Source organism: Lichenostomus cassidix, chromosome 2, assembly GCF_008360975.1.
Source record: "Lichenostomus cassidix isolate B80296 chromosome 2, HeHo_3.0, whole genome shotgun sequence".
NCBI classification, from domain to species: Eukaryota; Metazoa; Chordata; class Aves; order Passeriformes; family Meliphagidae; genus Lichenostomus; species Lichenostomus cassidix.
Window position 1 is genome coordinate 31,685,927 of NC_139482.1, and position 12,395 is coordinate 31,698,321.

A 12,395-nucleotide genomic window follows, 5' to 3' on the forward strand; every position below is an offset into this window, starting at 1 on the left:
GTAAGCGGATGTGCAGAATTACTGTCAAAAGCCTCTCACCTGCTCCTCTGGCTGCTGCATTGGGAATTTAGTTCAAAGCAGGGAAAAAAAATGCAGGAGCCTATTAGTCTTCCTAGACCTGACATACGGAGTCAATATAATTAGGAACGTGAGAGATGTGAGCAGAAAGACTGCAGCTTATTGAGCCTAAAAGCTGTAACTGAGTAAAAACAGTAGCATGGCTGCAGCACATGACATGCAGCAGGCAGGTACTTTGGCACAATCTAAAGCAAGTCAATAAGAACTATGTTCTTTTAACTGAGTATATAGTAATTGGTTTAAGCAGATGTGCTACTAACTGGAGGATAATACTCAATTTCACTGCCAAATCACGTCTAAATTGACTGTAAAGAACATAAGATTGTTGCTTTAGCACAAAGTACCCAGAGCTAAGGAACTCCCCAATACTGCTCCTTCCCACACTTTGATCACACTTTTCTCCCTTTCACCAGCCTACCACAAAATACATGATGCTGCAGTCTGGTTCTGCAACCTATTTCAAGTCTGGAAGAAACACAATTTCCTCCAGCCAGCAAATATCATAAAGGATTATTAACCAGGGGAAAAGAAATTATTTTCATACCTGAAGATCCCTTAGTCTGCTTCCTCAGGTAGAGATGTTACTGTAGCATACCCGACATGTCTTACATAGTAGACTGAAAATATTCACAGTATCCTAACTGACAGAGAAGGTGGCTGGTGTTAAGAATCTGTCAAATGCAATTTTTAAAAATTTACTAGGTCAACTTAATGCTTTTACACATGTTCCAGTCATCTCTTTTAATACAGCAACCACTATTAAAGGATTGAAAATAATTTAAAATAGAAAACTATTGCCTTGACTTATGAGAAGAGGATTCAAGTGCTTGAAAACAAATCACAATGACATAGTACAGCCTTGTCCATTAACCAGATGCTCAGGGAGACCTTACATTATCCAGCACTAGCTCCTGTACAATACTCAAGACTACTAGACAGCTTAATTGTTGGGTATTAGATATAATTCTCTATCACATATTTAAAGTGTAACAGGATTTCTTCTCCCTTCCTAAAAAAAAAGAACTGCAATAAAATATGGCGAAAGTAGTAAATCATGGTGTTTAGTATTAGCAAAATATTAAAAGTTGTATGCACCGTTCGTCAGGTTGAAATTATTGCCTTGCTGAAGCATAAATATTTATCCAGTGCAAACAGCAGGAAACCTTAGGAGACAGCAAGGCTTTAAGCACCCAAGTGTGTTAATTAGTACCCAGTGCAGCTTCGGAGCATGCTATGCTATTTTTAAATAAAGGTTAGCTTCCAAATAGAGGAAAGTAACAAAATGTAAAGGTAAGAGATGAGAAAGCCTAAGAAAGCTGTCTTTAACAGCTATCAAAAGTGCCCCAAATATACCTTTTCTCGTCACAAAGTTTAGAAGGAGAGCTCTTGTGCCAATCAGGATGGAACACAAATACTTAACAACTTTTCCATCAGCAATAGGCCTGTTTTACTAGTATTACTTTTACCTAAATTTCTTTGCTATACTTTGACTGTTACATAGCATTTCATATCATCAGAGGTTAGAAATAGAAAAACAAAAACATACATCTGTTTTGAAGAGATAACCCATTTCCAAGTCTTCCTCTCAAATAATCAGATGATTCTTCAGCATTGCTGGTCATTTATGAGCCACGAAACATTTCATGCATGCCCTCACTTTCAACGGCATTCTCCATATACAAGAGTGATGATAATTAAGTATCTGTCCAAATTCCATGTCCTTTATTGATTCCAGTTCTAATAAATAATGCTCCTAATAACAACTGTTTATTGAACCCATCTGTTTTACATTTGTAACAAGTTACACTGAAGCCTTATAAACAGAACCCTTAATTCATCACACAAACAACTAAACCAACATCCTCCCCTTTCTGGCATTAGAAGACAAAAGAAGGTCACATTCAGACAATTTCAGGACTCACTTGGCTGTAAGTTCTACTGCTTTCATTCACTATCTTTCCAGTTGTTCCCAAAGCATGTAAGTTCATGTGGGGATGTGACTAAAGAAATTGCCATAAATAACAGTTGCCCTCACAGACTCAGCCAAGACGCTATTTTTATTCTGCTTCTCTTGAACATGGCCCTGATTAGGGCAAAGGCTTCAAAACAGTTTCACCAGAAGTACAAGAAAATATTTCATATCCAGCACTAATTTAGAAATGCTGTAAACTGAGAACTATTACAGTTGGTAAATCTTTCACATGTTGGTTTTGGTGTTTTGGGGTTTTTTAATATCTAATCCAGAAGTATTTGAGTTTTCATGCTAGTGAAATTCTAACACAAGTTCTGATAGAAACCTGATTTACAGAACGAACAAATGCAGGAGCATTTCACCTGTCAGCCTCGTGGAAAACTTTTTGAATTCCAAATGCTTTCAAATAACTTTGAATGATTCAAGTGTCAGTTATTTATAGAGAAAATCTCAAATTCATGCAGAAGTACTTAATCTAAAAAGTGTATGCATACACTTACACATTATAGAGTAGAGGAAAGAGCCTGGCCATTGCAGGAATAAACATTTTAATGGCATGCAGAGCTTGAGCAGCAACTTTAAACACAGCCTACCAGCATTATGCAGTTGCTACACATTAAATACATTTTCATACTTCAGTACTCCTTGTCTTCAACAACACTGATCTGACACAGGTTTCTGTCCTTATCCTGACACCTTGCTGCTGCCAAGATTATCTCATGAAGCATTTCAAATAAACTTATCCAGTATAAATTTCTAAATAACTGATGCTAATAAAAAAATGCTTTAATTCCAACACATTCTCCACTTCCAAATGTGCATTTCATACGTCACCATTTCAATTCTAGCAACTGAGGACAGCAAATGCCAAAAGGACTATTTTTCCTGGAACAGAAAGAAAACAGATTTAAAGAAAAGATCTCATGCCTACAATTCCAATTTAAGTGGTCTTTTTTTTTATATACTTGCATAATTAAACAGAACAGCATTAACAAAATGAAAGCTGTAATTCTCCTAAGCAGGGAAACTATAAGATTCCAGTAAACCAACAAACTCCTTCAAGTACATCCTATCAAGTACAAATCAACACACTGAAAGACACTGCATATGAACTGCAGGTTTTAAGCACTCTGTATTTCCATAATCTCATGGAAGTCTCAGAGGTTAGACAGACTCACTCCAGTCAAAGTATTTCACCTCAGAAGATAATTACAGATGGGCAGTCTTCAGTTTTTCTGCAGTGTACAAGATTTGGACTCTACTTCTCTTAACTTCAAAGAAAACAGAGTATGCATGCAGGGCAAGTCACACTGTCAGGCTTCTCATTTCCTATACAGCAAGATGAGATCTCCTGCTTAAATTTCATGCTTATTACTCCTGGCAGACTGACTGCCTGGTGACACTGGAGGTAACACACACGAGTGCAGTGATTCACAGGTGTAACCTCCACTGCTGCTAACAAAACGACCCACACAGTCCTATGGGATACCTGAGTGTAAGCTTTGTACCCAACCTTCCATTAGTGAGAGAGGAAGCATGCCAGGTGATGCAGAGAGCACATTCGTCAGAGGGGAGGGCTGGGAATGAAACCTGACCTGGCGATTCACCTAACAGATTTAAGTCTAAGCTCTTCCCCATAGAGGCTTTGTATGTTTGCTGAGTGCACAGGCGATCTTTTTTAAGAGCCCAAGAGCTACTGCATTTTAATATTCTTATCAACATAAACACTTATGTGTCATGAGAGTTTCATCTGAAAGCCTCAAATACTCCACAAGCTCTTAGTCCCAAAGGAAAGTCTGGGAACTGTGACTTTGCACTACGAAATCATGCGGATTTCACAAATCATGCTTTTTCCATACAACCTGAAAAAACTGAGTGTCACATCAGGTCATGAAATATATGTTCATTTTCTAATTAAAATAACCAGGCATTAGCCAATGTCTGATAACTAATAATTTAAATCTCCAGAATTAACAGGTTGATTTTCACATTGCATGCATTAAAGTCAGTGACAGGTTAAGAGACAACCTAATATTTACCTTAAGATAGGCTTTAATGAAAATTAATTTCCTGACATGGACATGAGGGAGGTTCAAGGTATTGGGGTTTTAGAGAAATGTGTACTATGAATGAGACTTTAACTCAGTGACTTACTGTTAGGTTTGACCCAGTCACGTGCATCAGCAAACAGGTTCTTCTCCCAGTTCAGAGTCAGCCCCACTGTGCTAAGTAAAATCCAGATGACACACACCACTTGCAGTGCCCAGCCTTGCAATATCTCACACACATGCCTGTGATACAAGTCCTCACAAAATTAGAATCCAAGTGACTTAACTACCCAGCTATGCCTGAGAACATGTCTCCCATGGACTCCCTCAAGTGAAAGCAAACCCGCCCATCCAGGAGACTACAGCAGAATCTCAACACAATTCTGCCCCTGACAGCCTTTTTCCTTGGAAAAAGCTTTCTGATTCAATTTAACATATCCCTTTAAAACAGCTCACCGCTGCAAGAAAATGAATTGTTACAGTTAATAACTCATCCCAAGTAGTACTGAACTTCCTCAGAATTATCATCCCTCTGATAAAAAGCCTATTAGAAGTGCCTTGCCTCACAAAGAGATTATCACAGAAGAGAAGCAGATGCAGTTTGTGTTTCAAAATTAGTATTTTCATATATTTGTCCTACTCTGGATGAAAAAATACATCCAAAAACACTGCCAGAAGGGTCTAAAATTCAACTTCAAAGTATATTACTTTTACCAAAACTATTTCACTGATGAAACTACAATAGATTGCAAATTAATTTGACCACATTATACAACACTACTTACTTTTCATAACATAAAAGAACTTGTTGGAAGGTGGAGAGAACAAAAGCCAGGCACCATTGTGGGGGATGAAACTATATGATCTTTAAGGTCCCTTCCAACCCCAACCTTTCTGTGATATTGTGGAAAGCAAAAACTTCTGAAAAAACACTGTAGCACCTAAGTCCATTATTGGAGGGAAAAACTGCAGAAAAAGCTTTCCAGATGCCATGAACTAGATGACTAGACTAGATGACTGCTTTCCAGATGCAGTCATCAATGTCACTCTACACTTTGCTCCATAATACTGCTTTTTGCCTCTTTGCAATGCAATTTGCTCAAATTGCCTTAAAAAAAAGCCACTAAATCCAAATTTGCAGCTAACAACCCTAACACCAATCATGTAACAGAAACTTTCCTATTTTGTTCTTCTACAGTGATCTCCTCACGCCCTGGCAGTGTATGTCAAAACTTACAAAAGGTCGATACTAGCAAGCCTTCATAATCCTCAAGCACACAAATCTTTTTCCCTGTGAACCCAAGGAGCTTTTTCGGCATAGAGCTGGGATTCAATTGGACGGGTAACAAACGTGATGGCTGTCGGGATTACATGGAACAAGACAAGTCCACGGGCACTACCTCTGCTTTCACCGTTACCTTTGAAGCACAAAGCACATGGAAGGAAGGTCACTCCAATTTCATGAGCGCCAAGTTCCACGGCGAAGCCCAGGGAGGCAGAAGCCGCGCAGCTGCAGCGCTGCCGCTCGGAGATCCAACTCCGCCGTTCTAACTGTTGCTGCCACCTCCGCATCCCCGCGGCGGGCACGGCGCTCACGGCCGCACGGACACCCCAAACGGACCCACGGCACGGGTTACAGGGAAGGCGTTTCCCTGCCCGCCGCCCGGCTATGCCCCAAAGCTCCCCACGAAGGTCCGCAGCCGCGCCGGGAGCTCGCTGCCAGGCACCGCGCCGCCTGCTCTGCTCCGGGGACACCGCGGGAGCAGCTCCTTTGTCTCTCCCGCAGCCCCGGCCGCCTTCTCCCGGCGGCACAAGGCGCCGCTGCCCCGCCGCTGCCCAGACCGCCCCGGCGATGCCGCCGCTCGCCCGCTCTGCCCTACCGGAGTCGGGCCGGGCGCGGGCGGTGCGCGGCGAGCGGGCGGCCAGCCGCGGCCGGGATGCCGGCGGGGCCCGGGAGCGCCCGCGGGAAGGGGAGAGGCTGCACCCGGTGCCCGGAGCACCGCCCTGTAGCCCCGCACCGGGGGCGAGGACCCGCCCTGCCCCTCCATCGCCCCCGGGCACCGGCCCTGCCCCCGGCAACTCCACCGCCCCCTCCCGGCCTCCCTCCCCGCGCCCTTCACCCACCGCCGCCCCGGCGAGTCACGGCCGATCCAGCCGCGCGCCTCCGGCTGCCCCAGGGCGGGGCGCGGGACCCGGAGCCAGTGGGGCTCCGCTCGGTCGGCCGCGAGTTGCCCGACGGCCGCGGCCGCCCCGTCGGGATGCGCCGGCCCCGCGCGGGAAAAAAAGTTCTCCCCGCGGGAGCGGCCGGGAATCGAACTCACCCTCCCGCCCGGCGGCTCCGCCGCGGCCGCGACTCAAACTCACCCTCCCGCCGGGAGCCGCCGGAGCGGGCGGGCACCGCCCGGCCCCGCCGCTGCCTGGCGGCGGCCGCAGCCAACCCGAGCGCGCAGCGCGGTCACGCCAGCCAATGGCGCGGCAGAGCGGGCCGTGCGCGCGCCCCGCTGCCCCGATGGGCGGTGCCGCCCCGCTCCGAGGGAGGGCGGCAGAGCGGCGCGGGGGGCGCGCTGGGAGAGCGCCCCGGGAGAGCGCCCCGGGGGCGGGACCAGGCGGCGGGACCAGGCGGGGGCTCCCCGCTGCGGCTCCCATGGGAGCGTGGTCCTGGGGCAAGCTCGGCGGAGTCCGGGGCGCTGGGCAGGGTCGTGCCCGCGGGGAGATGCGCCCTCCGGGGCAGCGCCCGCTGCCGAAACTGCCCTGCGAGCGCCAGTTGGCGGCGAACCCTCGGAACAGAGCGCGGGCGGCAGCGCTTGGCATGGGTGCGAGAGAGCGGCACGGAGCTGCCTGTGCTCTGCCGCTGTCCCACATCACACATTGCCCCCGCCTGACTCTCGGAAATAAGAGCAGAGCTGGAGGCAGGAGCAGGGGGAGGCAGAGTCACGCCTGCCAGTGCCCCAGCCCAACAAAGGTACGGCTGACAGCTCCGCAGGAGATGCTTCCAGGCACCCTGATGGCAATGCCACGGAACTGAATGCCTCTTAATTTTCATCAGGCGTGTCTTAATCATTATGTAGATACTGGATTCTTATCAGCGTTTTCCATGTGAAGCAATTGTGGACAAGTGTCATTCCACAGCACTCCAAGATCTTTCCATTTACAAGTATTTTATTTACCCCCCCCCCCATTTTTTTTCTACTGACTTCATCCTTGGACTGCTCTGAAGAAAAATCTTAAAATAAAATTGCATGCCCCACAAATAGCTACTTTTGATTTTTACAGTGTTTTGTTACCACCAGAGTTTCTTTGTAAGTACGCTTTCAGGATGTAAATGTTATTCCTCAGAAGCACGCACTTCTGGTAATCTGGATTAATAAAGATTAAGTTAATCAGCATTCTAATTGCTGTGTGGTGAAATCAAGGCAAGGAGGCTGTGATTTGGTCTGTATCAAATATAATGGAATGACAGAGCCTGAATTAACACCAGCAGCACTGTCACAAAGTGCTGTCCCATAGCATTTCTCATTTAGAAGCCATGGTCTTCTATGCCTTGCCCATGTTCATTTCCTCAGTTACTTTGTACAGGTAGATAATGTGGTCACACACAAGTTTATTGACTTCCCTGGAACCTTGAACCTTGAGAAAATACCGGGTTCAATGCACTTCAAGTTTTTCTTGGCCATCCTGCATATGGACATCAGTACATCACTATTATTCTGTCTGAGCTGTTTCTGCTATTGTACCATTCATTTCCATAGGTGTATAGTATATTAATTTATTGACAATAAAATATGTGTTATTTTCAAGGACCTTTTATAATATAAAACATAATACATAAAAAGTGCTTTTAGAATATAAATGTCTTACTAAGCCATTTGTCTTTAGAATACTCCCACTGTGTTATGGTCTAAATTAATTCTGTTAACAGTTTCTATGACACTGGATAATATAGGTCTGTTTTCCTGAAGATAGATATTTGTTCCAACAAAGGTTTGATAAAGCTTTATTATTGCACCAAAATGAAGAGAGACAATTAAATGTCATAATCTTAGGAACAACCAAATGGAACTTTTAAAGGAAGATAATAAACTTTTTCCTTTGAAGGAATATACACCTGAATAACAGCCAGAATACTTAACACTTTGGAGATTTTTTTTAAAGCTCTTTACCTGACTGACTTTCTCCACATTCCCACCACTGTTTCTTCCAGCAACATTGTAGGCATACACAGCTTCCATCGCTGTGTCTTTCCCACCTGCTGCCTGTACATATTCCCGAGACCCTCTGATTTTTGTGACCCAACAGTTACAAAAAAAGCCAAGTCAATTCAGTCTGAAGAGAACCAAGTAGAAAAAACCAAGTTCTTTTAAACATACTTCTGTCCCCTGAGCTAGTTTACTGCTCAGTTCTGCAGTTCTGAGAGCAGCATGGACCGAAGAACAAGCAATGGAAGCAAAGACACAGCAGTGCAGGAGGAGTTTATTAGCCTGCATGCTCAGACCAGGTGTCAGACTGGGTACTGATGTGGCTTGTGACATCCTAAGTGACCCTGATAACTGCAAACAGAGGTACTGAGATCATACTGTCATTAGTTATTAATTTTACCATTATTAATGTGTTGTAACTCTAATGATTACCAAAAGTAATGAATCATCTGCAAACAAAAGGCAGGCAAATTATTCTCATGCAGCAGATAATTATTCTTCAATGTCAGGTCACATTATCGAAAAAAAATAGTTCAGCTTATATTATTTCCACAGATTTTATTTTTTAACTTCTAAATTATTTTAGTGTTTCAGGCATTCTTAGCACACTAGTCCTAAATATTCTAGATGCACAAAAAGGTATACAATATATTTTCTTTTTAACATGTTTAGATTTTTGTGCCGAGATGTACACATCACTTTCTGCACTTTAGTGTTATGTTTAGGACAAGGTTTTTTTGCAATTAGCAATCCATTTCAAACTGCCCTCTCAGAGGAGGGCTACAAAGAATCAGAACTTTTGTTCCACTTTCACAGCAGTCAGGACTGCTCAGTGCTGTTTCACAAATAGTATTTCCAGGAAGAAGATCTCTTCAGATTTCATAAAACATCCTCATTTCTCAGAAATATAATTTGGAACTTACAGATTCTGCCTGCTTCATAATTTTCAATCTCTGCCTATTCATTACAAGTTCTTATATTTAGATATATAATGGAGTTGTAAGCTTCTTTAAAAATAGAAATCCTCGATAAATAAATACTTAACAACCTTAATCTCTGTCATATGACCATGTTCTTAAAGCTCAATTCAACACAGAGACCATTTTTAAAAGATAATACATCTGGACCATGGGAAAAAAATAGCAGTTATTTCCAGTCATCTGATCTCAGACAAAATCCAAAGCCTATGAGACACCAAGAAGGGCATGTTTAGGGAGAGAGACAGAATTCCCAAAAGAATAATTTTCTGGTCCTCTATCCCAGGGGCAGCCTAGGCCAGGCTGGCTGTGGCCACAGCTACAGGACATGCTGCTCCATGGATGGGAGCACCATTGGGCAGCAGCCCTTCTGTTTTGATTAGGATGGAGCAACACTCGCTGCAGAATTAAGAGCAGTCTGTACTCTTGATTAGAAATTCAGCTAACATTTTCAAAGATGCCCAGAACTCACATTGCTGTCCTGCAGAGCTTTTGATTAACTCCCCTAATTGGGTTTATGAGGAAGCATCAAGTCGTTCTTCAAATCAGCAGAGGTCCAAGAGCTTTGTAACAAATGCAGAAGGCTCTGGAGACTCCTGGTCTGACATTCTCCATGAAAACAGTTTCAGTAACCAAAGCATGTAAAAAGTCAGGGAGAAAAAAAAGTAAGAAAATCATGCTGACCTAGGAAGAATAAACAGATATTCTGAAATTTCCTTTGTAATAGAAATAAGATGACAGCACTTTCTGTAAAAAACCACCAATTCTGCAATTTTTATTTTAGGACTGCTGAAACAACTGACTATGATATTTTGACAGTGTCAGATGTTCAGTTTTGACTTACGGTTTCCTTCTTTATATTCTTGTTTCAACCATAAATAAAATATTTCAATAGCTTTCTCTTGAAAACATAAAACAAATCAATATCTTCCTACAAAATGTTATATTTTATCAAATCCATGTTTTGACAGAAAATTGCTCTAGCAGAAAGCTCCTTACCAGATCTTTCCAGAAAGTGAAAAATCACTAACTAACATCTGTTTGATTCCGAAACACTGAAGATCTCACAATCTCAGATTTCTCATATTATCACAAAACACTTTAAAGGAAACTGCTCAAGAAGGAAGGATTCTATAAGGATTTTTTGTCAATTAATTGAATAAAGTCCTTTTACTAGAATTTCAGGTTTTAAAAATACATTCCAATAGAACTATAAAGAAGTATCCTTTTTACTTCACAATTTATGAAACGTTATATTTATTCTAAATAAAGATAGCTTTTATCTTACACTTTTTACAAACCAGGAGCTCTCCTGGCAACCTGGAGGTCTCCTTACTTAGCTTCTCTTGGCAAAGCTTACACAGAAGCATAACGCTACTGTGACTTGATTTGCTAATATTGAAAAGAAATATGTATTACAAAACCACTACAGTAGAATTGAAAAGAAAACAGTTAATTTACTGTACTATGCAAAGGCTTTCCAAAAGTTTAAATTCACATAACTCAAATTTAAAACTGCATCTGACTTGCTGTTGAAAGCCAGTTATATAAACAGTATGTTCCATATCAGTGTTTTCCACTGACAGATGATGCTTACAATACCTGAAAATACAAGATACTAGATTCTAATTTTTAATCAAATTTTAAGGGGAAACTACTATAAGGATTTGATACCAGAAAAAACTTTTTCTTACTGTACTACTAACATAAGGCAATATTTAAAAAACACAGCAACTGAATCATCAGAAACATAAATAATATGTAAACTATCTCACTACATGAGAGCTAGGATATCCATTACTTTTTCTTCCTTACACTTTAAAGCAGAGGTTAAAAGCATGCACATAGGTTTGTAAGCACATCACAAGATAAATTGTTTGAGTGGAAAGACACAAGCATTGCATCAAAACCTGCATAGTCCAAAATCCTAGAAATGAGCCCTCGAGGTAAGGGAGGGGAAGAGAGGAACAACATGGAGATTCCTGTTATGAGAAATACAGTCAAACATACAGCATCATGACAGAACTGACTGCAGGAGAGGCTGTATTTGGGAGGGGGAAACCTGAAGGAGGAGATAAGGATCCCCTACAGGAGAGCATCTCCTATGTGTCCTGTGGCACACTCCCCACACAGCACTACAGTCCTTCCTACCCAGCAAAGTACTGAAACAAAAGCTGCTACCCACAGGCCTTCCATGCAACACCTCTGCCTTGGTATTAGCAGCTCAATGAAAGCATCACAGCTATTTTAATTATCACGGCTGAGCTGGGTTTCCTCTCCCTAACCACAGCTGTTTGTAGTGCCTGGCTGGGGGCTGCTCCTCACTGTATGCACTAGGAGGAACAGGGAGGGCTGGTGAGGATGCTGTGAAAGTGAGAGAGATGAGGAAAAATGTTGCAAGAAAATCCAAGGATTTTGAAGTTCTCATGTCTCTTCAGATGCTTGCTAAGTGTTACTCCTACAGAAAATTCCTCTCCCGCCCCCTGTGTGCCTGGGCATGTTGACAGTATTCTCAATGTGTGTATTTTATTGTCTTGCTGCTGGACTGCACAAAATTACCAGCTCCGTTTACAAGGGCTGTCAGACACCCTGGCAGGCCCAAGAGCTGCATATTCTTGTTGTGAGAAACTTCCAGTCATGGGATGTCTCCCAGGGAGCAATCCAAGCCGTGTCCCACCATGGCTCCCAAAGGGAGAAGCCGTGTCCCCCTGGGACAGTGTCTGGAGTGCAGCCTCTGCAGCCAGGGCCATGCTGGGTGTGTGCAAGGCTGCCCGGCTGTGCTCACCACTTCCTCCCTCGGCGTGTGGTGAGCTCATGAAGGGGCTGTGGTTGGGCTTAGAGCTGCCAGCTGACATTTCACTACTGCTTACTCTTGGGTCACGCTTGTCAGATTTGCCTTTGAATCCCAAGAGCTAGAAACACACACACACATTTTTATATTGGAAGCTCTCCCTTCTGATGTAACCCCATTAACCCCAAAGTCAGGCTGCTAGAGCCAAGCCTACAAAGTTCACGTGTCCTCTGCTAGCCCACAGAAGCAGCCTGGACACGCTGACACCCAGCCTGTGTTAGGAAGTCCTCAGCACATGTTCTGTGGTCGGCTCCACACAGAACTGTAGAAGCA

At 43.4% G+C, this 12,395-nt stretch overlaps 1 protein-coding gene and 1 long non-coding RNA gene across 9 annotated transcripts in view; one reads left to right on the forward strand and one right to left on the reverse strand.

Annotated features, from left to right (window-relative positions):
• HYCC1 (hyccin PI4KA lipid kinase complex subunit 1) overlaps positions 1-6,532 on the reverse strand; it is a 43,294-nt gene extending 36,762 nt beyond the window's left edge. For 4 of the 8 annotated variants that reach the window (XM_085050910.1, XM_085050909.1, XM_085050903.1 and 1 more), the window contains exon 1: positions 6,420-6,526. The gene's annotated coding sequence lies outside the window, so the exon portion shown is untranslated. The other 4 variants (XM_085050904.1, XM_085050905.1, XM_085050908.1 and 1 more) reach the window with 4 other exon arrangements.
• A 178-nt stretch (positions 6,533-6,710) lies between these two features.
• LOC146441077 (uncharacterized) lies at positions 6,711-7,895 on the forward strand. Its single transcript, XR_014850396.1, has 2 exons — positions 6,711-7,060; positions 7,167-7,895. It is a non-coding gene; the product is annotated as an uncharacterized LOC146441077 (long non-coding RNA).
• Positions 7,896-12,395: the final 4,500 nt, after the last annotated feature.